Raw genomic sequence first — 20,205 nt, forward strand, 5'->3', positions numbered from 1 at the left:
AATGTGTTTTTTTCCTCCAAATTTAATTTGAGAAATCTCATGGAACTACAAAAGACCCCAAATAGCCACAGGAAACCTGAGGGAAAAAAAACAAAGCTGGAGGCATCACACTCCCTGATTTCAAAATATACTACAGAGCTATAGTAATCAAAACAGCATGGTAGTGGCACAAAAACAGACACACAGATCAATGGTACAGAATTGAGAGCCCATAAATAAACCCACATGTCTATGGACAGCTAATTTTGGACAAGGGAACCAAGAACATACAATGGAGAAAGGAAAGTCTCTTCAATAAATGGTGTTGGGAGGGGCCGGCCTGGTGGTGCAAGTGGTTAAGTGCGCGCACTCTGCTGTGGCGGCCCAGGGTTCGCTGGTTCAGATCCTGGGTGCACACCGATGCACTGCTTGGCAAGCCATGCTGTGGCGGCATCTCATATAAAGTAGAGGAAGATGGGCACAGATGTTAGCCCAGGGCCAGTCTTTCTCAGCAAAAAAAAAAAAAAAAAAAGAGGAGGATTGGCAGATGTTAGCACAGGGCTGATGTCCTCACAAAAAAATAAATAAATAAATAAATAAATGGTGTTGGGAAAACTGGACAGTCACATGCAAAAGAATGAAAGTAGACCATTGTCTTATACCATACACAAAAATTAACTCAAAATGGATAAAAGACTTGAATGTAAGACCTGAAACCATAGAACTTTTAGAAGAAAACATAGGCAGTATGCTCTTTGACATCAGTTTTAGCAACATATTTTCAAACACCGTGTTTGACCAGGCAAGGGAAACAAAAGAAAAAATAAACAAATAGGATTACATCGAACTAAAAAGCTTCTGCACAGCAAAAGAAACCATCAGCTAAATGAAAAGACTACCTAAAAATTGGGAGAAGATACTTGCAAACCATATATCTGGTAAGTGGTCAATATCCAAAACATACGATTGGAGAAATCTTTTTAAAAGAGACACTTGGGGGCTGGCCCAGTGGCGCAAGCTGTTAAGTGCGCATGCTCCACTTCGGCTGCCCAGGGTTTGCAGGTTCAGATCCTGGGCGCGCACCGACTCACCGCTTGTCCAGCCATGCTGAGGCAGCATCCCACATACAGCAACTAGATGTGCAACTACAACATACAACTATCTACTGGGGCTTTGGGGAGAAAAAGGGAAAAAAAAGGAGGAAGATTGGCAGTTGATGTTAGCTCAGAGCCGGTCTTCCTCAGCAGAAATGAGGAGGATTAGCATGGATGTTAGCTCAGGGCTGATCTTCCAAACAAAAAAAAAAAAAAAAAGAAATCAGGAAGCGTGATGCCTCCAGCTTTGTTTTCCTTTCTCAAGAAAGCTTTGGCTATTTGGGGTCTTTTGTGGTTCCACATAAATTTTAGGGTTGTTTGTTCTATTTCTGTGAAAAATGCCATTGGCACTTTTGATAGAGATTGCACTGACTCTGTACATTGCTTTGGGTAGTACGGACATTTTAACAATATTAATTCTTCCAATTCGTGAGCATGGAATATCTTTCCATTTATTTGTGTCTTTTTCAATTTCTTTCATCAATGTCTTATAGTTTTCATTGTACAAGTCTTTCACCTCTTTGGTTAAATTTATTCCTAGGTATTTTATTCTTTTTGATGCAATTGTAAATGGTTTGTTTTCTTAATTTCTCTTTCTGATAGGTTGTTGTTAGTGTATAGAGACACAACAGAATTTTTTACACTGATTTTGTACCTTGAAACTTTACTGAATTCATTTTTTGGTTTTAACAGTTTTTTGGTGGAGTATTTAGGGTTTTTAATACATAAAATCATGTGGTATGCAAATAGTGACAGTTTTACTTCTTCCTTTCCAATTTGGATGCCTTTTATTTCTTTTTCTTGACTAATTGTTCCGGCTGGCACTTCCAATACTATGTTGAATGAAAACGGTGAGAGTGGCATCCTTGGCTTATTCCTGATCTTAGAGGAAAGGCTTTCAGCTTTTCACCATTGAGCATGATGTTAGCTGTGGGCTTGTCATATATGATCACAAATGAACCTCTTTAAAAGAAAAAAAAGTATTCTTGAGTCCTCACAACTGATTTTATTCATTTATTAAAAAAAAGTTATTCAGGCCCAGGAATTATTTTCCTTGTATTATTTTCATTGTAATTTATTTAAATGTGTACAAATAAAGAACTAATTAAAATTCCCTTTCATTTATAAATATGACAAAATTGTAAAATCAAAATAAATTTAGAAATATAAACAAAGTCTATGAAAGCAAAAAAGGCAAATTAATGATATAAATTTGATGTGATACATGATACTGCTTTGCTGAAATTAATTCTCTCCTTGCTATTATGTCTTGAATTCAGCCTGCCTATTCTAATATGTGCCTTGTGATGTCTCAGTTTTCCCATTACTTACTGTTTTAAGCTACTGTGGAGGTTAATTGGCCTTCATTTGGGAGATGGGGGTGGGGAATGTACTTTTGTGTGTTAAATCTCTTTTGTTCTTTTCTTATCAGCCTGGAAAACTTAAAGTATTACTTGGCATTACCTCAATTATAAAAACAAACGCTGTTGTTATAAAAACAAATGCACTGTAATCTTCAGTAATCTGTAGGTCATCTAACTGATTCAGAATATGCTTCTTTCAATTTCTGAATTATCTCTGAAATTGAAACATGCCATTAAAGATTTTCAAAGACTTGGATTGCTAAAATTATGTCTTAATACCTCCAAGTGTCCCTGGATCTCTATCAGAGAGACTCTGCCCTACTACCTTGGTAACGTAAACCATTTCCTCCTCATAGTTCTATATGATCACAGTCAATTCAAACATAAGTGAAGCAAATAATAATGCACTTTATCATTGGGATACTGAGTCCTTGAATTAATAGAGGAGATTATGAAAAGTTATAGTAAAATGCAGAATACATAAAATAGGAACTCTCTTGAATTCAGAGTATTTGAAATAGAGATATTCCTTTCCTTTTTCTTCCAAGTTCATAAGCCTGATTCATCTAGAAATGTTTTCATCTTATTTTGCTTTTTTCTCTTTTTAAATTATGTAATTTCCTTGCAAAATGACTTGAATCACCATATGTGGTGATGATGTGATCAGTTTAGGATGTATACTTCTTAAAGACTATTTCCCTCTCAGTATAATTTTGTTGTATATCTGTTACTTCAGAGGATAGAAGCATTAAAATTTAATTAGATTGTATTAAAAAAAGGAAGACATTTTTATTGCAAGAAATCAAATGTGGTTTCTTGTAGGGTGGAGCATATATTATGAAAGTAATTCATTTTATCCTTCCTTGGAGGAAAAAACATGATAGATTGAATCACTCATGGCTCTTGTTTTTTGAATAGGAATTTAGAAGCTCCACGCTCCCTATAAAACTCTATTAAGTTAAATGGGGCATCATCACATTAAGTTAAGAAAACAATAAAATAGAATGCCTAATAGCCTGTCCTATTGGTGAGATGAATACACAATTTCTCCTTAAAGAATAGTTCCTGTTTTGTTTTTACTACCCCTCAGGTGTATTTTGGAAAATCAACAAGTGGATAGCAAAAGTTTCATTAGTTCTAAATTGAACCTATTTTATATCTGTCTTAGATATAAATATTACAAGGAAATACTCCATAATATTTGTCTTCCGCTTGAAGAATAACTTTACTTGGCAACTTGGAGCAAATTTAAGGATTCCTTTGATATATCCTAATTCTAGGATATCTATTATCTAAAGCCATGATTTCCAAATTTCTGCAGCTGTACTTTCTTCAACCACAATCTTAAACTAAAACTTAATATGCAAAACTGATAAAAGCAGTATTTTTCTGGCTCAATTTAGAGTTAAGCAGCATAAAAATCCCTCATTGAATTTTCTTGTCTCTTTTGATGGTTCCTGAGTTGAACTCCTTGAAACCACTAACATGTTGAAAACTACTAATCTAAACCATCTCAGGATATCAGGCGTGTTCTGTGGCCAATATAGAGATATTTTGTGGGAGGCCAATGAGTTAAAAATGAAAGCAAGTTGAGGACTCTCATTGGTGAGGTCTAGAAACAACCCTGGCTCTTGAGCTTAGGAGAGAAGAGGACAAGGCCAAGTTTATTACTTTTATTGCTGTTACTATTTTGTTATTTTGAAAAATGCAAAGTATCATGGGAATTCCCTTGGGATTAATTTAAGAACTGATGACTTAAATCCACGTTTGGGAAATTGACCAACTTTGGCCTTTGGAGGCATTAGGTAGAAAGATTCCTTTCCACTTGGAATCTTAGAGTGGTAGATGGTTTGAGTATATGGAGTTGATTGGAAAGAACTGTTGGGTAGTAAGTTTAGGGATTATCATATGATCAAATGTAATGGCATCCATGCTCATAAAATACACTCTTATTCCTGGATGCTTAAGCAGGAAGATATAAACTTGTGATGTTTCTGAACTTAGGTTGGGAAAATGGCTGGGGTATATATTTACATACATATGCATACACACACACACACACACACACACACATATACATACATTCATACATACATACAGCTGGTCTGGGGCAGGTACATAGGCTTATGGGTATGGAAGTCAGAGAGTGGGGTTTAGGTTAAATAAAAATAGTGAATGAAACATAAGGACAGACTTTGGTTCACTTAGTTACACAGAGTTGCTGGCCAAAACAGAGTTGTGGAACATTGAGGACAGATTGAAAAATATTATTCTCTGAGGCCAAGACCTACTTTTGAATTTCTCTCTCCGTAAACCTCTGGTTACTGAGGATTCCTTCCCATTTTTATCTTTGACGAAGTTCCTATGGAGGAAAGAGAAAATCATCTTCATCCCTAAAGAGATTTTAGGTCTGGGTTTCTCATGGCACCTGTCAGCCTGATATTTTAGCATTGGAGTGGGGCTTTGGGAAGATTAACTCAAACTCTAATCCTCTGTGTCTAGTGGGATTCTCACTAAAGGCCTTCTCTGTTCAAGGATGTGGGTTCACCTAAAATAAAATTTCTGAAGAATAACAGAACTTGCCAGATTTCATCAGAGATGTGAACAGTCCTAAAGGATTCTTTGAATTTGGGCAGAGCCTTTAGGTCTCTCCTATCTGAGCGTTTGACAACTGGGTACATTTCTTCTTTCTCTCTCTCATTTAACAACATTCAAATCCTTAATATACAAATAACCTCAAATTACTGATAAGATATCTACAGAACATTGTAGATTATCTGCACCAAAATTCCCCATTAAAATGTAATGACTGGGCTGGCCCGTGGCTTAGCGGTTAAGTGCGCACGCTCCGCTACTGGTGGCCCTGTTTCGGATCCGGGCGCCCACCGAAGCACCGCTTCTCCAGCCATGCTGAGGTCGCGTCCCACATACAGCAACTAGAAGGATGTGCAACTATGACATACAGCTATCTACGGGGGCTTTGGGGAGAAAAAGGGAAAAAAAAAGGAGGAGGATTGGCAATAGATGTTAGCTCAGAGCCAGCCTTCCTCAGCAAAAAGAGGAGGATTAGCATGGATGTTTAGCTCAGGGCTGATCTTCCTCACACACACACAAAAAAATTAATGAGTTATTCTCAGGTCATTTTAAGCAGTTTAAGAAAAGAAAATTCTAAGTGGTTGCAGATGCTCTAATTTCTTACCTCTTCATTAAACTAGTTAATGATCAATACTTTCACATCTTAAGTGTGTATCTGTTGAACACAAGGTTTATCCTTTGGCCTTATTTGAAATTTCATGTTCTCTTGTGCATCTTTGGAGAATTCAAAAAGGAAATTAAAAGCATGTGCATATTCAAAAGGATGGTAAGCTGAGCATGTACTGGCACATGCTTATGAGCCTGTAACTACAATTTACATATGTTTACATGTCTAGGTTTAACATCAGTTAAAAAGATGCTTTCATTATATGTCTAGTTTATGCTTCCTTTGGAAAGTAAAATGACGATAGGAGTATCTTAGAGAATTTTAGTGCTTGAAGGAGGAAATAGATATGCTCTCTAATCTATAAAATAATGAAAAGTCAATTTGAATTTGGATCTGAAATTGATCTGGTAATGTCCATATAAATTCTAAAATGATGTAGAAAGTATCAACTGCTGCTGGAGAGGTTTGTCTGTGTTTCCAGATATTTGTGAATCATATTTTTATCCTATATCCAGTATCAGGCTGTATATTTTCTGGTTTTGCTAAACCATAGAGTGTAGCGCTCTTGTGCTACACTTGATGTTTATTCATGTTGTCAGTGGGAGGCAATGAGAAATGTGGTTAAGCATATTAGCTCTGAGTAAGATAGGTCTGAACACAAATGTCTTTTCCTGCACTTACTAGCCATGTAAACTTAGATAATGGAAATATCATAATAATTATTACTACCGGGCTGTTGTGAGGATTAAATGAGATAATTCTTAGTGTCTGGACTATAGAAATTCTGAACAAATATTATCCCCTGCTGCTATTTTTATTATTATTATTACTATTATTAATCTATCAGTTCTCATAGGTGCAAAAGAGAAAATAATATAGGCTTTAATCTCATGGCATAAGTAAAAAGAGCTGCTATGCATAAGTTGGTGAGTGATCAATGAATTGACGATACTATGTAGCAAGAAAAAAAATGGGTAAGAAGAAATGGCATGGCAGCAAATATCTCCACTCTGCTGCCCATGCACAGTCTAGGTCACACACAGCACTGTGTGGTTTCCTATTTATTAAGAGAAATGGAGGAGAAAAAACTTAAGTGTCTCATTAAAGAAGTGTACTTCCAAAGTACTAATAGAATGATTGATTTTCTATAAAAGTAACTCAATTTATTAAAAATCAAATGTTCATAAAATTTGAGATTTTACTAAATTTATAAAACAGAATTTTCTTTAAGCATGAGTGATAAGTGTTATCACCTTACTACTTATTTGTGGTGAGTAAATAATCATGTTTATCCCTCCTCTCCCCCCAAGTAGGTTTCACCCAAATTGTTTGAAAGCATTCATGTCTCCTAATTATAGAGATTTCCAATAAGGAATACTCCCCTCCCAAACTTGACGATCTGTTGCTTTAAAAATTTTACTCTTGCAGTGTCTATCTAAATATATTTTGTTACAGTGTAATTCCATTTACTCTTCTTAAAATCTCAGTGGAGATATAGAACAGCTGGTCATTTTTCTGCCATGTAATCATCATCTTTAATGTTCTAGAAAACAGTTATATTTGTCAGTCTGTGAAAGGAAAATAGAGGCACTCTATATTCATTTCAAACCCAAATTGGTGCCAGTGGGATACTCACGTTAAAATGTTAATCTGTTAGAGTACAAAATTGGAGAATATTGTGGGATGAGAATGACACAATGAGGAAAGCACATTAAGAAACAAATATATTTTATTAAATAAGATGATGAAGCTGAGCAGAATTGTAAATGCAAATATCAAGACCATGTTTAAAATATGAATTTTTCTAAAGTTCCCTTTTCCCATCTGTATCAGTCAGCTCAGGCATTAATATTAATATAGCTCAGGCTATAATAAAATACCATAGATAGTGTAGCTTGAACAACAAAAATTTATTTTCTCGCAGTTCTGGAGGCTGAAAAGTCCAAGATCAAGGTCCATTAGGGTTCAGTTTCTGGTGGGAGCTCGCTTCCTAGCTTTCAGAAGGCCAGCTTTTCATCATATCCTCATGTGGCAGGGAGGGAATATGTGTCCTGGTCTTTCTTCCTGTTAGTATAAGGGCACTAATCCCATCATGAGGGCTCCACCCTCATGACCTCATCTAAACCTAATTACCCCCAAAGCCTGCACCTCCAAATACCATCACATTGGGGGTTAGGGCTTCAAAATATGAATTTTGGGGGGACACTCATTCCATAAGACCATCTTCCCTTCCCCTAATCTTTTGGAAAGCAAATATTTAACAAGGAGATAAAAGTAGCATTTTTCTAATAGTTTTTGATAAACAAAATAAAACAAAAAACTCAAACACCACCAGGTAGGTGAAGTGGATCAGGGATGGAACTGTGCAAGCTCTACTTTAGTCAACTCTATTAATAAATGCATTTTCTGCTCCAATTTATAAGATCATTCAGATATTTACTTCATGTCAAAGTATTGTAACAACAGTTACATTTTACCAAATTTGGAAGTAATTAGAGACTATATATTGTTAACTGCATTTTTCCAGTAACACTCTAACAATGACATTATTTCACATTATACAGTGAAAATAGCTTAGAGCTTAACATTGATAGATATATCACAGCTCTGCCACATTCTAGGCTCAAAATTGCTAAGTAATTTAAATCGTCTAGTTCCTGTGTCTTAAACTGTAAAATGTGGGCAATAGTATTTGCTCTGATACTTTACAAACTTTGTAATTCAGTCAACTAATATTTATGAAGGACCCACTATACGCCAGCACTGTGATTGGAACTGGGATATGGTGCTTAATAAAACAGGTACACCTCCCTTGAGAATCTTATTGTTTAATGGAGAAGAGACACATTGAACAAGTATTTATAAATACCCATATGTCCAAACATAAAGTGATTACCTATTTGTCTACTCGCATATATAAACTTTTAGTGATATAAATTAATTAGTCAAATATCTATTAATGATACTTAGATATATTTCATGTAGTTAAAATAATATGCTACAAAATAATATTGGCATAGGAATTACTGCTTTTTGCACACAAAAATTTAATTCAAACTGTTTGCATCCATCTGTAAAATTAGTTTTTTTCTTCACCATTAGAACTCACTTTTGCATTATCTAAGACAATTTTCCAGATCTCATCATACTTTCTTTCCAAATGGCTTGAAATACTACACTTTTTGAAACCATGTATGGTGCTGTCATTGGAAATTTTACATACTATTATAAAAGTATATAGAATAAATATACTATTATAAAATTTTTATATATAAAATATATATTTATAAATTTAAATCACATTATATATTTATATAGGCCATTTACATAGCATTAGAATTTTACTATTATTCACTGACCTACAAGGCATATATTTTTAGTTTTCCATTTCTGTATTTCTATCTACAGTAAGTTGAAAAAGGTAGCTTACAGTAACATCAAACAATTATAATTATTTCAATTTATTCTCTCAGTGATAATTTTTAGGTCTAAGTTAAATATCTTTTCCTTAGATGACCTTCACAGGCATCCAAACTTACTAGTGATAGAGGTCATTTCAGGCCACAGAAAACTGAACATTTTAATTCAAAATAAGTAATTGAGAAGTGTCCCAAAATATACTAGACATTATAAAGTTTCAAATATAATCTGGTACTTTCTTTTCTGAAGAATGAATTTTATGATTCAAAGGAAAGAACCATTCTTATATTTAGGCACATGTAATAGTTAATTAGCAAAGGAGTGTGTGGTACTGTAAACTGTGAAACATGCACACATTGACACTATTATTAAACTAATCCAATAAACATTTGGGGTAATAATAGAGGTATAGAATGGGCATAACATGTTTTGGAAGGTTTTGTAGAAATTTTTTGCTATGAACGTTACAGCTCCTTTTTAAAAATCATTACCAAATTCAAGACAATGAACAGATCATCAGCCACAAAAGTTTCCTAGCAATGCCACTCTTCCCATTCCCAGGCAAGCACTGATCTGCTTTCTGTAACTACAGATTACTTTGCATTTTCTAGAATAGTAAGTAAGTGGAATAATACGGTATGTATTCTTGTTTGTTTGGTTTTTTTCTCTCAGCATAATCATTTTGAGATTCATCCATGTTGATGCCAATATCATAAACTATTGATATTTGTTATTTTTTAGTGCTAATAAACAATTGTGTGGATATACCACAAAATTGTTTATCCATTTACCTGTTAATGGAAACATGGCTTGTTTCTAGTATTGGCCTACTGTAAACAAAGATGCTTTTATCATTTGCATATAGATTTTTGTGTAGACACATCTTCCATTTCTTTTGGATCATATGGTAGGCATATATTTAAGCAACTGCCAAGTTATTTTCCAAAGTAGTTGCACCATGTTACCTTACTACCACCTGTGTATGAGTTTTGTTTGCTTCACATCATCACCAACACTTGGTAGAGTCAATCTTTTCAATTTTAGACTTTCTAATAGATGTTTAATGGTATCTCATTGTGGTTTTAGTTTGCAATTTCCTAATGACTAAGGATGCTGAACATTTTCTCATGTGCTTATCTGCCATCCGTATGTCTTTCTTTTTTTGTTGGTGAGGTGTATTCAAATCTTTTACCCAACTTTAAACTAAGTTGTTTGTCTTCTTTTCATTGAGTTGTAAATTTTCTGTATTCTTGATATAAGTCCTTTCTCAAATTTTTGTTTTGCAGCTATTTTTCCCAGTGTATGACTTGACTTTTAATTTTCTTAACAGTATCTTTTGAGGAGCAAAAGCTTTCAATTTCAAGGAAACTCCAATTAATGGTGTTTTCTCTTACAGCCTGTACTTTTTATATCGTATATAAGAAGTATTTGTTAAACCCATTAAGATTTTGCCTTCTAAAAATTTTAGAATTTTATCTCTTAAACATTTAGGCCTAGGATCCATTTCAGAAGTTTTGTTTTTATTTTTTGGTGTGAGGCAAGGGTTGAGGTTTTGTTTCTGTTTGTTTGTTTTTGTTTTGCATATGGCTATCCAATTGTTGCAGTGTTATTTGCTAAAAGATTATTCTTTCTCCATTTAATTTCTTTGGGAACTTTACTGAAAGTTAATTGATCATACACGTGTCAATTTCTAAAAACAAAACTTGCTGGGATTTTGACTGGGATCACATTGAATCTATAGGTTAATTTGAGAGAGCATTGACATCTTAACAACACTGCGTCTTCCAACATCTGAACAAGGTCTATCTCTTCATTTATTTAGAGAGTTTGATATTTATATAATTATCTTGCTTTTTGATGCATTTAGATTAATCTCTACTGTTGTAAATTTTACTTCATTTTCCTTTTTATCTTTTACTTCATTATTTCTGGTCTTTTTCTGAGTTGATTAATTTCCCTCTCATTTGATTTTTCTGGTTTGAAAGTTAAACACTCTTTTACACTTCTTTCGATAGTTCCTTTTCAAACTAATTTATAAAATACAAAGTTTATCAGTGTCTTACCCTAGTCCAAAAGAATATGAAGAATAATGATGTAAGAATACTTGGTTCTAATTGTCCATTTCCCAGATTGCATGCTGCTTTATTGTTTGCCCAGTATTTTATGTTTATTTACCTATATTTTTAAATTTTAACGGTACATATTAGGCAATATTATTACTGTTTAAACCATAATTTAAAAAAAGCTCTTACCAACATGTTCTCCTTTCTGTTTAACCTCCATTCCTTGCTGCATCTTCACTTTCCTTCTAAGATGTTTTGTGTCTTGTAATTTTGTTCTGTGAACTCTTACTCTTGGAACTCTGTTAGAAGAATTCTTATAAGATTGACTTGAAGTTATTCCTCCAGACTGGATTTGCTTCTGCCAGTGTCCAGATTTAATGCCAACTGAATTCCACTTTAAATTAAAATGCTCAGCTTACATATTTAAAAACTATACAAAGTATATGAATTTAGTCCCTGAAATTGTGTGAGCTTGGCCTGTGGTTACATTCTCAAGGGAAACATTTTTTCTTTTCTGCTCAGAGGCATGGCCGAGATAGACAAATTTCCTTGAAGATTGCCTCTCTGCATTTTACTTTGTTTCACACTTTTTCTGAGTGCAACATTTTGAAGATCCCCTGATTATGCCAGGCTTTCAATCCTATTCTCACCCTATCACAACCAAGGCACTGTGTCATGTCTTCTTGCATGTTTGTGATCATTAAAAGAAAAGCCCTAATCTACCTGGACCAATAAATTCCCCCAGTGCTTGCTTACCTTCCTGAATACCTGATTTTAGCACAGAATATTTCCTTGTTTTCTTATCAGCTTATCTATGCATTTAAAAGATGTTATAGAACTATTTCATGCAGCATTAAAAAAATATATCGTAGAAGGGCCCAGGACAAACAGTCCATCACACTGCTGAGAAGGGAATTCTGTACACTTAATTTCAGTATAACTGTTTTATAGCTTTACCGAGACAAAATTTAGAACTCACAGCACTGATTTCATAGTGAATCTCCCAGGAAAGGGCAATTTCTCCAATTGGCACGTTGGAAATCTGGCAATAGTCAAGAGAGATCAACACCACAGAGGGCAGACATTTATAGTTCACATAAATAAAATAAAAGCCAATAACCAGGTGGATTACTGCATAAAATATTGTTAATATTTTGAAACATTTCTTTATTTAATTTTATTTATATATTTCTATATTCCCTAATGTGTGCAATTTGTAGCAATGTGGTATGTGCACCACTTGGTACAAGACTTTAAATTATTCTTGGTGGCTTGTATAGAACTATATTTTAGTAAATGGTGTGCACCTCCCAAACACACCTAGATTTTGTGATTAATTTAATGTTTCTGTTGTAATCACTGTTTCCTCATTTGTCTCTTTCTATACTCTTCCATATACTTTTTTCTTTTGTTATGAGGTAAATACGACTTTCAGAGTGCACATACTCTCCCCTTTCTTGGTGTCTTCCTCCCTCTCCCCCTCCCTACAGCAGTGTGGTATGTACACCACCAGACTTTAAAGTAGTCTTGGCCTATTCTTGGTGATTCTTTAAAGTATTTTGTTTTCATATATGAAGCTCCTCTCCTCTCTGCTGTTCTTCTATATGCCTTTTCTATTAAAGCCTTTCATAGTGATTCGTTTGGCCTCCCCTGGGTTTCAGGGAAGACTGAAGTACTTCATGAATAAGTAGTAACATAAAAATAAAACAGTAAATAAAGGCATAAGGAAAAAATCTTTTTGATTTGTGACATATGGATTCTGGATTCCTGTGGAGCTTTCAGGGCCTAGTGATTTCTAACAACAGCATGAAAGAGACACAATAGAGTAATCAGCTCGGGAGGAGGGTGTGCAAAACAAAACAAAAGCTTTCTCTTAAAGACTCTGGATAACCTGTCACTCAAAGGAAATCCCCATATATGTAATATTTACTATTACTGGCAATCATATATCAATAACAGAAACATCAAGAAGGTTTTCTCTCAGGGCTTTTATAACCATCCTGCTTTCGTCTTTCCAGATCCGATCTGCTACTCGCTTGTCGCACCCTCAACACAGCAAAAACTGCTCAATATTGTTAAATTCAGCAATTGATATTCCTATTCAGAAAAAAATCTGGGATTCTTTTTCAGCGTTGATTGCTGGCCCTGTTGATCATACAGGGTGGGCCTATGTTCTTATTTAATTTACTAATTTTATAAAGTACAACACCTAGGTAAAGTATTTGTTTTAATTTCTCAGAGTAAGAAAAGCTGCTTACCTGAGTAAACCCCTCTGCTCCCTTGCTGTTACGTTTCTAATGCAGTATAATAACCAATCTAATATCTTAATAATTATTTGGGTTTTATGAAGCCATCCAACCAAGTTATTATTTAGTACACAGTGTCAAAATTTGCTATGTTACAGTCATCTCGTTTGTCAAATTAAATAAAGACATTTATGCATTCTTAGGAGAGTTTGCTTGATTCTTAAGCCATTCCTTTTATTTAAATCTCAAGGATATTCATACAAATTGAAGATAAAAAGTTTGTTGACGGTTGTTTTGAAATTAGCATTTAATTTGGTTGCTGCAAACAAGAGCCGCTTACAAATGGTTTCTACTTGAATTATTCTCTCCAAATATGACAGATAAATTACATGAGTTTTATTTTATATAATATTTAGTATTATAGATGATTTCAATATGCAGAATATGTGAATTCTGTCATTCAACTGTTTAGACTTGACATGTCATAGGAATCATGTGCCTACAGTGTTCTCTGTCTTTAGCTGTCTAAAGATGAAAGCAAAACGTTATTTTTTCAAAGTGCATTCAAAAACTATGATTGAGTTCTTACTATCTGCCAAGTGCATTATATCAAGAAGAAAATGCATCTTTATCTCACTTAAAATTCATACTTTTTATACCCTTATCTAGATCACACCAATCCTGCTATTTAAAAGACTTTGTTGGTGTCAAAATTTGAATTTTAACTTATGGCTTTGCTTATGGCTATATTGCATATTAGCATTAAAATATCCCATTTTCGTTTCTTTTCTCACCCTCCTAAGAGCATGTGTTTGTTATGTGTTGAAGTTAGGTACAATGATGAGGAATCCATGAACACATGGATGAGATTAGTGTTTTTGTAACTCAATGATCCAAGTTCTGATTTTTCCATTTGGGAGAGAGATCCCTGGCATCGAAGGAAGGGTTGTGCCCTCTCAGCACTAAAGATGAAGGTCTGTGTGACTGGCTTATCAGTGATGATGGGGTAGGTACAATTAATTATGACTTTTGTCAGTGTTCATTGACCCATTGAAATTAATTAGTAAATTTTTATACAGGCTTAAAGTGAGGAAAAAGATTCAAATTTTTTACGAAAAATTTTAATTTTTCTCTGATTTGTGATCTTATGCTTTATGTCTATAGACAGGAAAATTCAAATTCAGTTCAAGATGATTAACTGAACAACCTTACAATTTAGGAAAGATCATAAATTTTTAAGTGTACAGTGCAGTATTGTTGACTATAGGTACAGTGTTGTATGGCAGATCTCTAGAACTTATTCATCTTGCTTAACTGAAATTTTATGCCTGTTGATGAGTAATTTGTTAAAAGGGTAGATCTCGTGTTAAATGTTCCTACCATAATAAAATAAATTTTTGAAAAGAAAGACTGTTTAGCAGTTGATATTGGCTCTTGATATCTAATAGTTGCTCAGAGACTGATTTATAGTTATTGAAACACAACAGTATTTAATTTGTGTTAGTTTGGAATTCTGAGTTTGCTAGTTGACAAAGTCTGGCTTGTTTCTCACTGAAGACATCAATACTGCTAGGCTGCACAGTACGTGGACCAGGGAACAGAGTGCTTGGTCACCAGAGTATCCTCTCAAACTTTCTTACAAATCAGAAACAATACACTTAGTAATGCCAGCCCCCAGTCAGCATCCTCCAGACATTCTTTCACATAATTAGCTATCATAAGTACTAGCCTGGACACTTTTTATCACTGTCTTATTTCTCATGAAGATTAATTGTTTCATGTGTTTTGTGCTTCACAAGCACAAAATGTCACTCTGGTTACAAGCAAACTTGTCGTATCCTGAGCAAAGGGGGCAAAAATTGAGACTAATAAAGGGTAACTCGAAGATGATTTGTTCTAAATCTGAAAACAATAGCTTAGTTGAGGAGCGAGCTTTGCTTCCCTGGTGGTTCTTTTTGGGGTTACAGATTTGAAGCGGTGGGAGCATCTCAGGGCATTTGACCAGATGTTAATGAAGTAGAATGGTCTATGTGTTGGGTTTGTCTGTTCTGAGTGCTCACCAAAGGAAAATATCTCAAATCTCCAGAATAAATCACGATTTAAACTTTTGTTCTTCATAGAATTTAATTCCCATTAATTTACTTAGTATCCTCATACCAAAAAAATGACATACAACCACCACTATGAACCTAGCATCAGAAAATAAATTTTACTGATCACCTACTCTGTGAAATATATGGGGTGCTATATTTTTCTGTCACTCTGTTCTTTTATGCCAGTTTCTATAGACTACCCCTTTGCTGGCCTCCTATGCCAGAATTAGCCACATCGGAAATCACATTATTAGACCTAAGTGGAAAAGTTGATAATACATAATTGTAGTCTGGAAGAAAGAATAGTCAGTAGACCAAATGATTCTGGCACACGATGAGGTGTATGAGCTTAGCCTTTTGATAATTCAGAATTAACACAGGTTCTAAAATTATGAACCGCCCTCTGCTTTCTGGGACTATGCCGTCCTCAAAATAAATATGCATAGTGATGCTCAAACAGGTTTTCCAAGAGGCACTAACTTAATGCACTTAATGGTTCTACTAACTGTGACCCCTACCTCTGTTTCCACCCAACTTGAAGAATTATTTTTTTCCTCATTTTACTAGATATCCCTAATTGTTCTTCCCCATACTTGAATACACAAAAATTCAAAGAACAAACATTTCCACTTAGAATGTCAGATACATAAAGACCTAGGTGCACATTGGGTAAACGGGAGAAAGTTGACAAGCTTTGTGAAAGGGCAGGAAAAGGGATTGTACAAGTTGTTTTATTCTTTATTTCGAACAAAAACTGTAACTCTGGCACATAGGAGAAGGGCTGAAGAGATTGACTAGGTCTTGAAGCTTTGGGGGAACACTGCCGGATAAGGCGCTTCACACAGGAGGGTCATGATTAATGTCAGGAGCTTGATGTTTTTGGATGAGAGGTACAGTGGGTGTAAGGTGGGAGGGGGACAGGAGTGAGGTCTGTGAACTGGGCCGTAGAGATGGTGTAGTACCGCCACCTCACAAGAAGAGGCCACCTCTCCCCTTTCCTCCCTCTTTCCAGATTTTTATTACCTTACTGTGTAGCTAAAAGGTCCTTTGATATTGGCTGGTCCAGCTATTTCACTTGCCAACGAGAAAACTGAGGTCAAAAGTCCTCATTTGGTCCTCTTTACTTATCTCATAGTTTAATAAAATAACTTCTGTTTATTTTAGTTTCTGTACTTTCGCTGTTTCTCTACTGCAAGATTGGCCGTCCTGAAGCACAGTTATCATATCACCATTCTCCTCAAAGCTGGCTCACTGTTTTCATACAGGAGAAATTTAAACTATAAAAAATGTTAACTGGGGCCGGCCCGGTGGCATAAGTGGTTGGGTGCACACGCTCCGCTGCGGCGGCCAGTTCGGATCCCGTGGGCAGATCCCGGGCGCGCACTGACGCACCGCTTGGCAAGCCGTGCTGTGGCGGCGTCCCATATAAAGTAGAGGAAGATGGGCACGGATGTTAGCCCAGGGCCAGTCTTCCTCAGCAAAAAAAGAAAAGGAGGAGGATTGGCAGATTTTAGCACAGGGCTGATCTCCTCACACACACACAAAAAATGTTAAATGACTTCTAATATTTGACTTCATCATCTCTTTCTATCTACCTTATTTTCCTGTTGGGAGGATTAGAATACTTAATGGAAATCACTTAGAACAATGCCCAACGCACAGTAAGTGTTAAAGGAGTATTTGTTTTTTGTGTTTTTTTTTTTATGAGGAAGATTGGCCCGGTGCTAACATCTGTTGCCAATCTTCCTCTTTTTTCTTTTTTCTCCCCAAAGCCCCAGTGCATAGTTGTATATCATAGTTGTAGAGTTGTAGCTGTTCTTTGTGGGATGCTGCCTCAGCATGGCTTGGTGAGTGTTGAATATGTCCACGCCCAGGATCCCAATAGGTGAACCCCGGGCTGCCAGAGTGGAATGCACAAACTTAATTGCTATGCCACTGGGCCTGGCCCCAAAGGAGTATTTGTTGTTACTACCAACTCCACTCTTTCACCATCACTCATTTCTCTCTATGTGTTTTTTTGTTTTTTTGTTTTTGATTGTACTGTTTCCTCTACCTGTAATGTCCTTTCCTCCATTTTTGCTTGGGAAATTTTACCTGGTATCCAAAGCCCTCTCTCCCTCTCCTCATCCATACGTATGCCTTCTTTTTGGTCCTCCCACTCTTTGCTCATATTGTCATTAGAACTGTGTGTACATCCTACTTTTGTATTATGGCTAGCTGTGTACATGTTTAGGTGGATGGGAGAAAGAATTTTTGCACTGTGATCTCCATGACGGAAGGATCATGTTTTGTTTCATATAGAGTATAGTATATAAAAAGTGTTCAACATATGTTAGATGAATTGCCAAGATCATATTGCTAAGGCATAAAGGAACATTTATAGGAGGTGGTTCTAGCTCATTTTTTCCATCTCCTTGACTTAAGATTATAGATCAAAGTGGCAATACAGACTTGAAAGGATTCATTGCTACTTATATGAAAGAGTTAAAATACATTTAATATAGAATTGTCCTCTTTACTTAATATAGATGTATAGAAACAACATGTGAAATCCAATATCAGAAACAGCATGTGAAAACCAACATCAGAAAATTTAATTCACTAAACGTTAAGTCAAATGGTGACATTGCAAAGACCAGAATTCTGGGGTTCTGACTCCCAGATTAGTGCTACTTTCATTCTTTTTCCTGCTAGATCCAGAGGCAAGCTGACTCAGAAGGGAGAAGTGGTTTTGGGGAGAAGTAGTTTAGATTCCAGAGCAGAACACACTGAACATATTATTCTTGTTCTTTTTAGCGCAGAAAAAGCAATTCCTAGATTATTCAATAGGTTTAGCCCCTGAATTCAATATTCCATATTCGCCATTATTGAAAGATTGAAATTCAAAAATCTCAAATAGGCATTCCGGTGCTCTTCAGAATGTAATCCTGATTTACCTTTCCACTTTTGCCGCTTTTCATTCTGGACTGCCCACCTCTCTCTGGACAATCCAATTTGTGTTACCATGTGTTTGAGCAACTTGTTTCCCTTTTCCATGGAATAATCTCCTTCCTTTCTCCACATGTTGAAATCTTACCTTTCTTTGGCTCAAATGCCAACTGATTTTGAATCTTCTTGTATTCTCAGTTTGAGTTATCCCATCCTTTGTATTCTATAACGCTTAGTATACCTTTCTGTTATAGCTACTGTTATACTCTAGTTTGTGTATTGATTACTTGTTCTTGTGTCTATTTCTCATCCCTAGATTACAAGTGTCTCGAAGGCAAAAGCCTTAACTTATTTGTCTTTAATTCGTTAAACACTTAGTATAATGAATTGTGCTTAGTAAGATATCAACAAATATTTGTTGAATTGAATTGTGTAAATTTAAAATCTATGGCTGTTTCTGTCTATTTGGTATAATTTAATAAATATAAATGGGTTTGTACTTACTGTAGTAATACCAAATTTTTAGACTAGATCATCCCATATTTTCCAGAACTTTTGTTTTCCCCAAAATTTCTAAATTCCCTAGGAGTGCTTACATTTATATCCCAAACATCTCCTAGACTGGACCAATTTGTGGATCCTAGTTGAGGACATGTCGCTAATAGGGCCATTGAGTTAGAAGCTTTCCCTTGCCAAATGGAAAAATCTTAACTCTCTTCGAAGAGTCCCAAAGTGTCAGGAAAGGTGGTGACACAGAATCTGAGCCTCTGCCTGTAGTCCTTTGACAACTGCACTGAGCAACTCAGGTCTGCTGACCCTCTGGCTGCCGCTCCACTGCTGCCCTTGACCCGTTACTCTCAGATGTATGTGTTCATACCTGTTCCTGCTACCTAGAGTTTCTACCGTCTCCTCCTCTTTGTGTTTAGCATTCGTCTCCTTCTTCAGCCCATGGGGGAACCTCCTCTTCTTTTGTTAGCCTTTTGTTGGTGGGGGAGGTCTTACAGTAGAAACAGGCCTGCTAGTAATGGTTTTTCTACTCAGCACTTTTGGTGTGGTGAGAGTCCTCAACACAACACCCCTGTTGGATCCCTCTGCAGTTGGGATCCCAATCAGATGCCCTTCAACCAGTTCCTAAGTCATATCTGTATATATCTGAAACCAATTTATTGACAAGATTCCAGTTCTTTCCCATTGAGCTCTTGACTTCCAATCCAATCAGGGCTGAGGGTGAGACACATGTATCAGTGTAGCTAGTCATTCTGTGATAGTTAGGGAGACTTCATTATATTAACAACCTCTGATGGGGTATCACCTGATTTTATACGTCATTGCATCGAAGTCTCAGTATTATTCCAGGTAAAATACTTTGTCACATGTAAAATCATGGTTATAAAGAATCCTTTACGTCACAAAGGCCAAGCAAATATATTAGTTATAATTCCCTTTATAAGTGGTTATGCAATGTAAACCTATATTGAAAAGATACTCAGTGTTTTTTAAGATAGCTTCTCCATGGTTTTCATGTAAAAAGTTTAGGATAGCAAGGTCTTTGGAGTTAGTCATGGCTTAATTTATGGTTCTGACACTTATTATGTATATTAATTTGAGCGCCATAAAATCCTACTTGAATGTCAGTTTCCATATGAGTAAATCTTCCAAATATGTCACCTTTATGGGTTTGTTGTGACAACTAAGTTATGTATGTACATAGTAGGAACCCTTGAAACAGTTATAACTACTGTGATTATGGTGACGATTTGGAGAGGTTTGATTTTAGAAAAGCCTGCTTTATATTTTTTATTTTAAAAAGTCTCCT

This window comes from Diceros bicornis, chromosome 8, assembly GCF_020826845.1.
Source record: "Diceros bicornis minor isolate mBicDic1 chromosome 8, mDicBic1.mat.cur, whole genome shotgun sequence".
Lineage (NCBI taxonomy): Eukaryota > Metazoa > Chordata > Mammalia > Perissodactyla > Rhinocerotidae > Diceros > Diceros bicornis.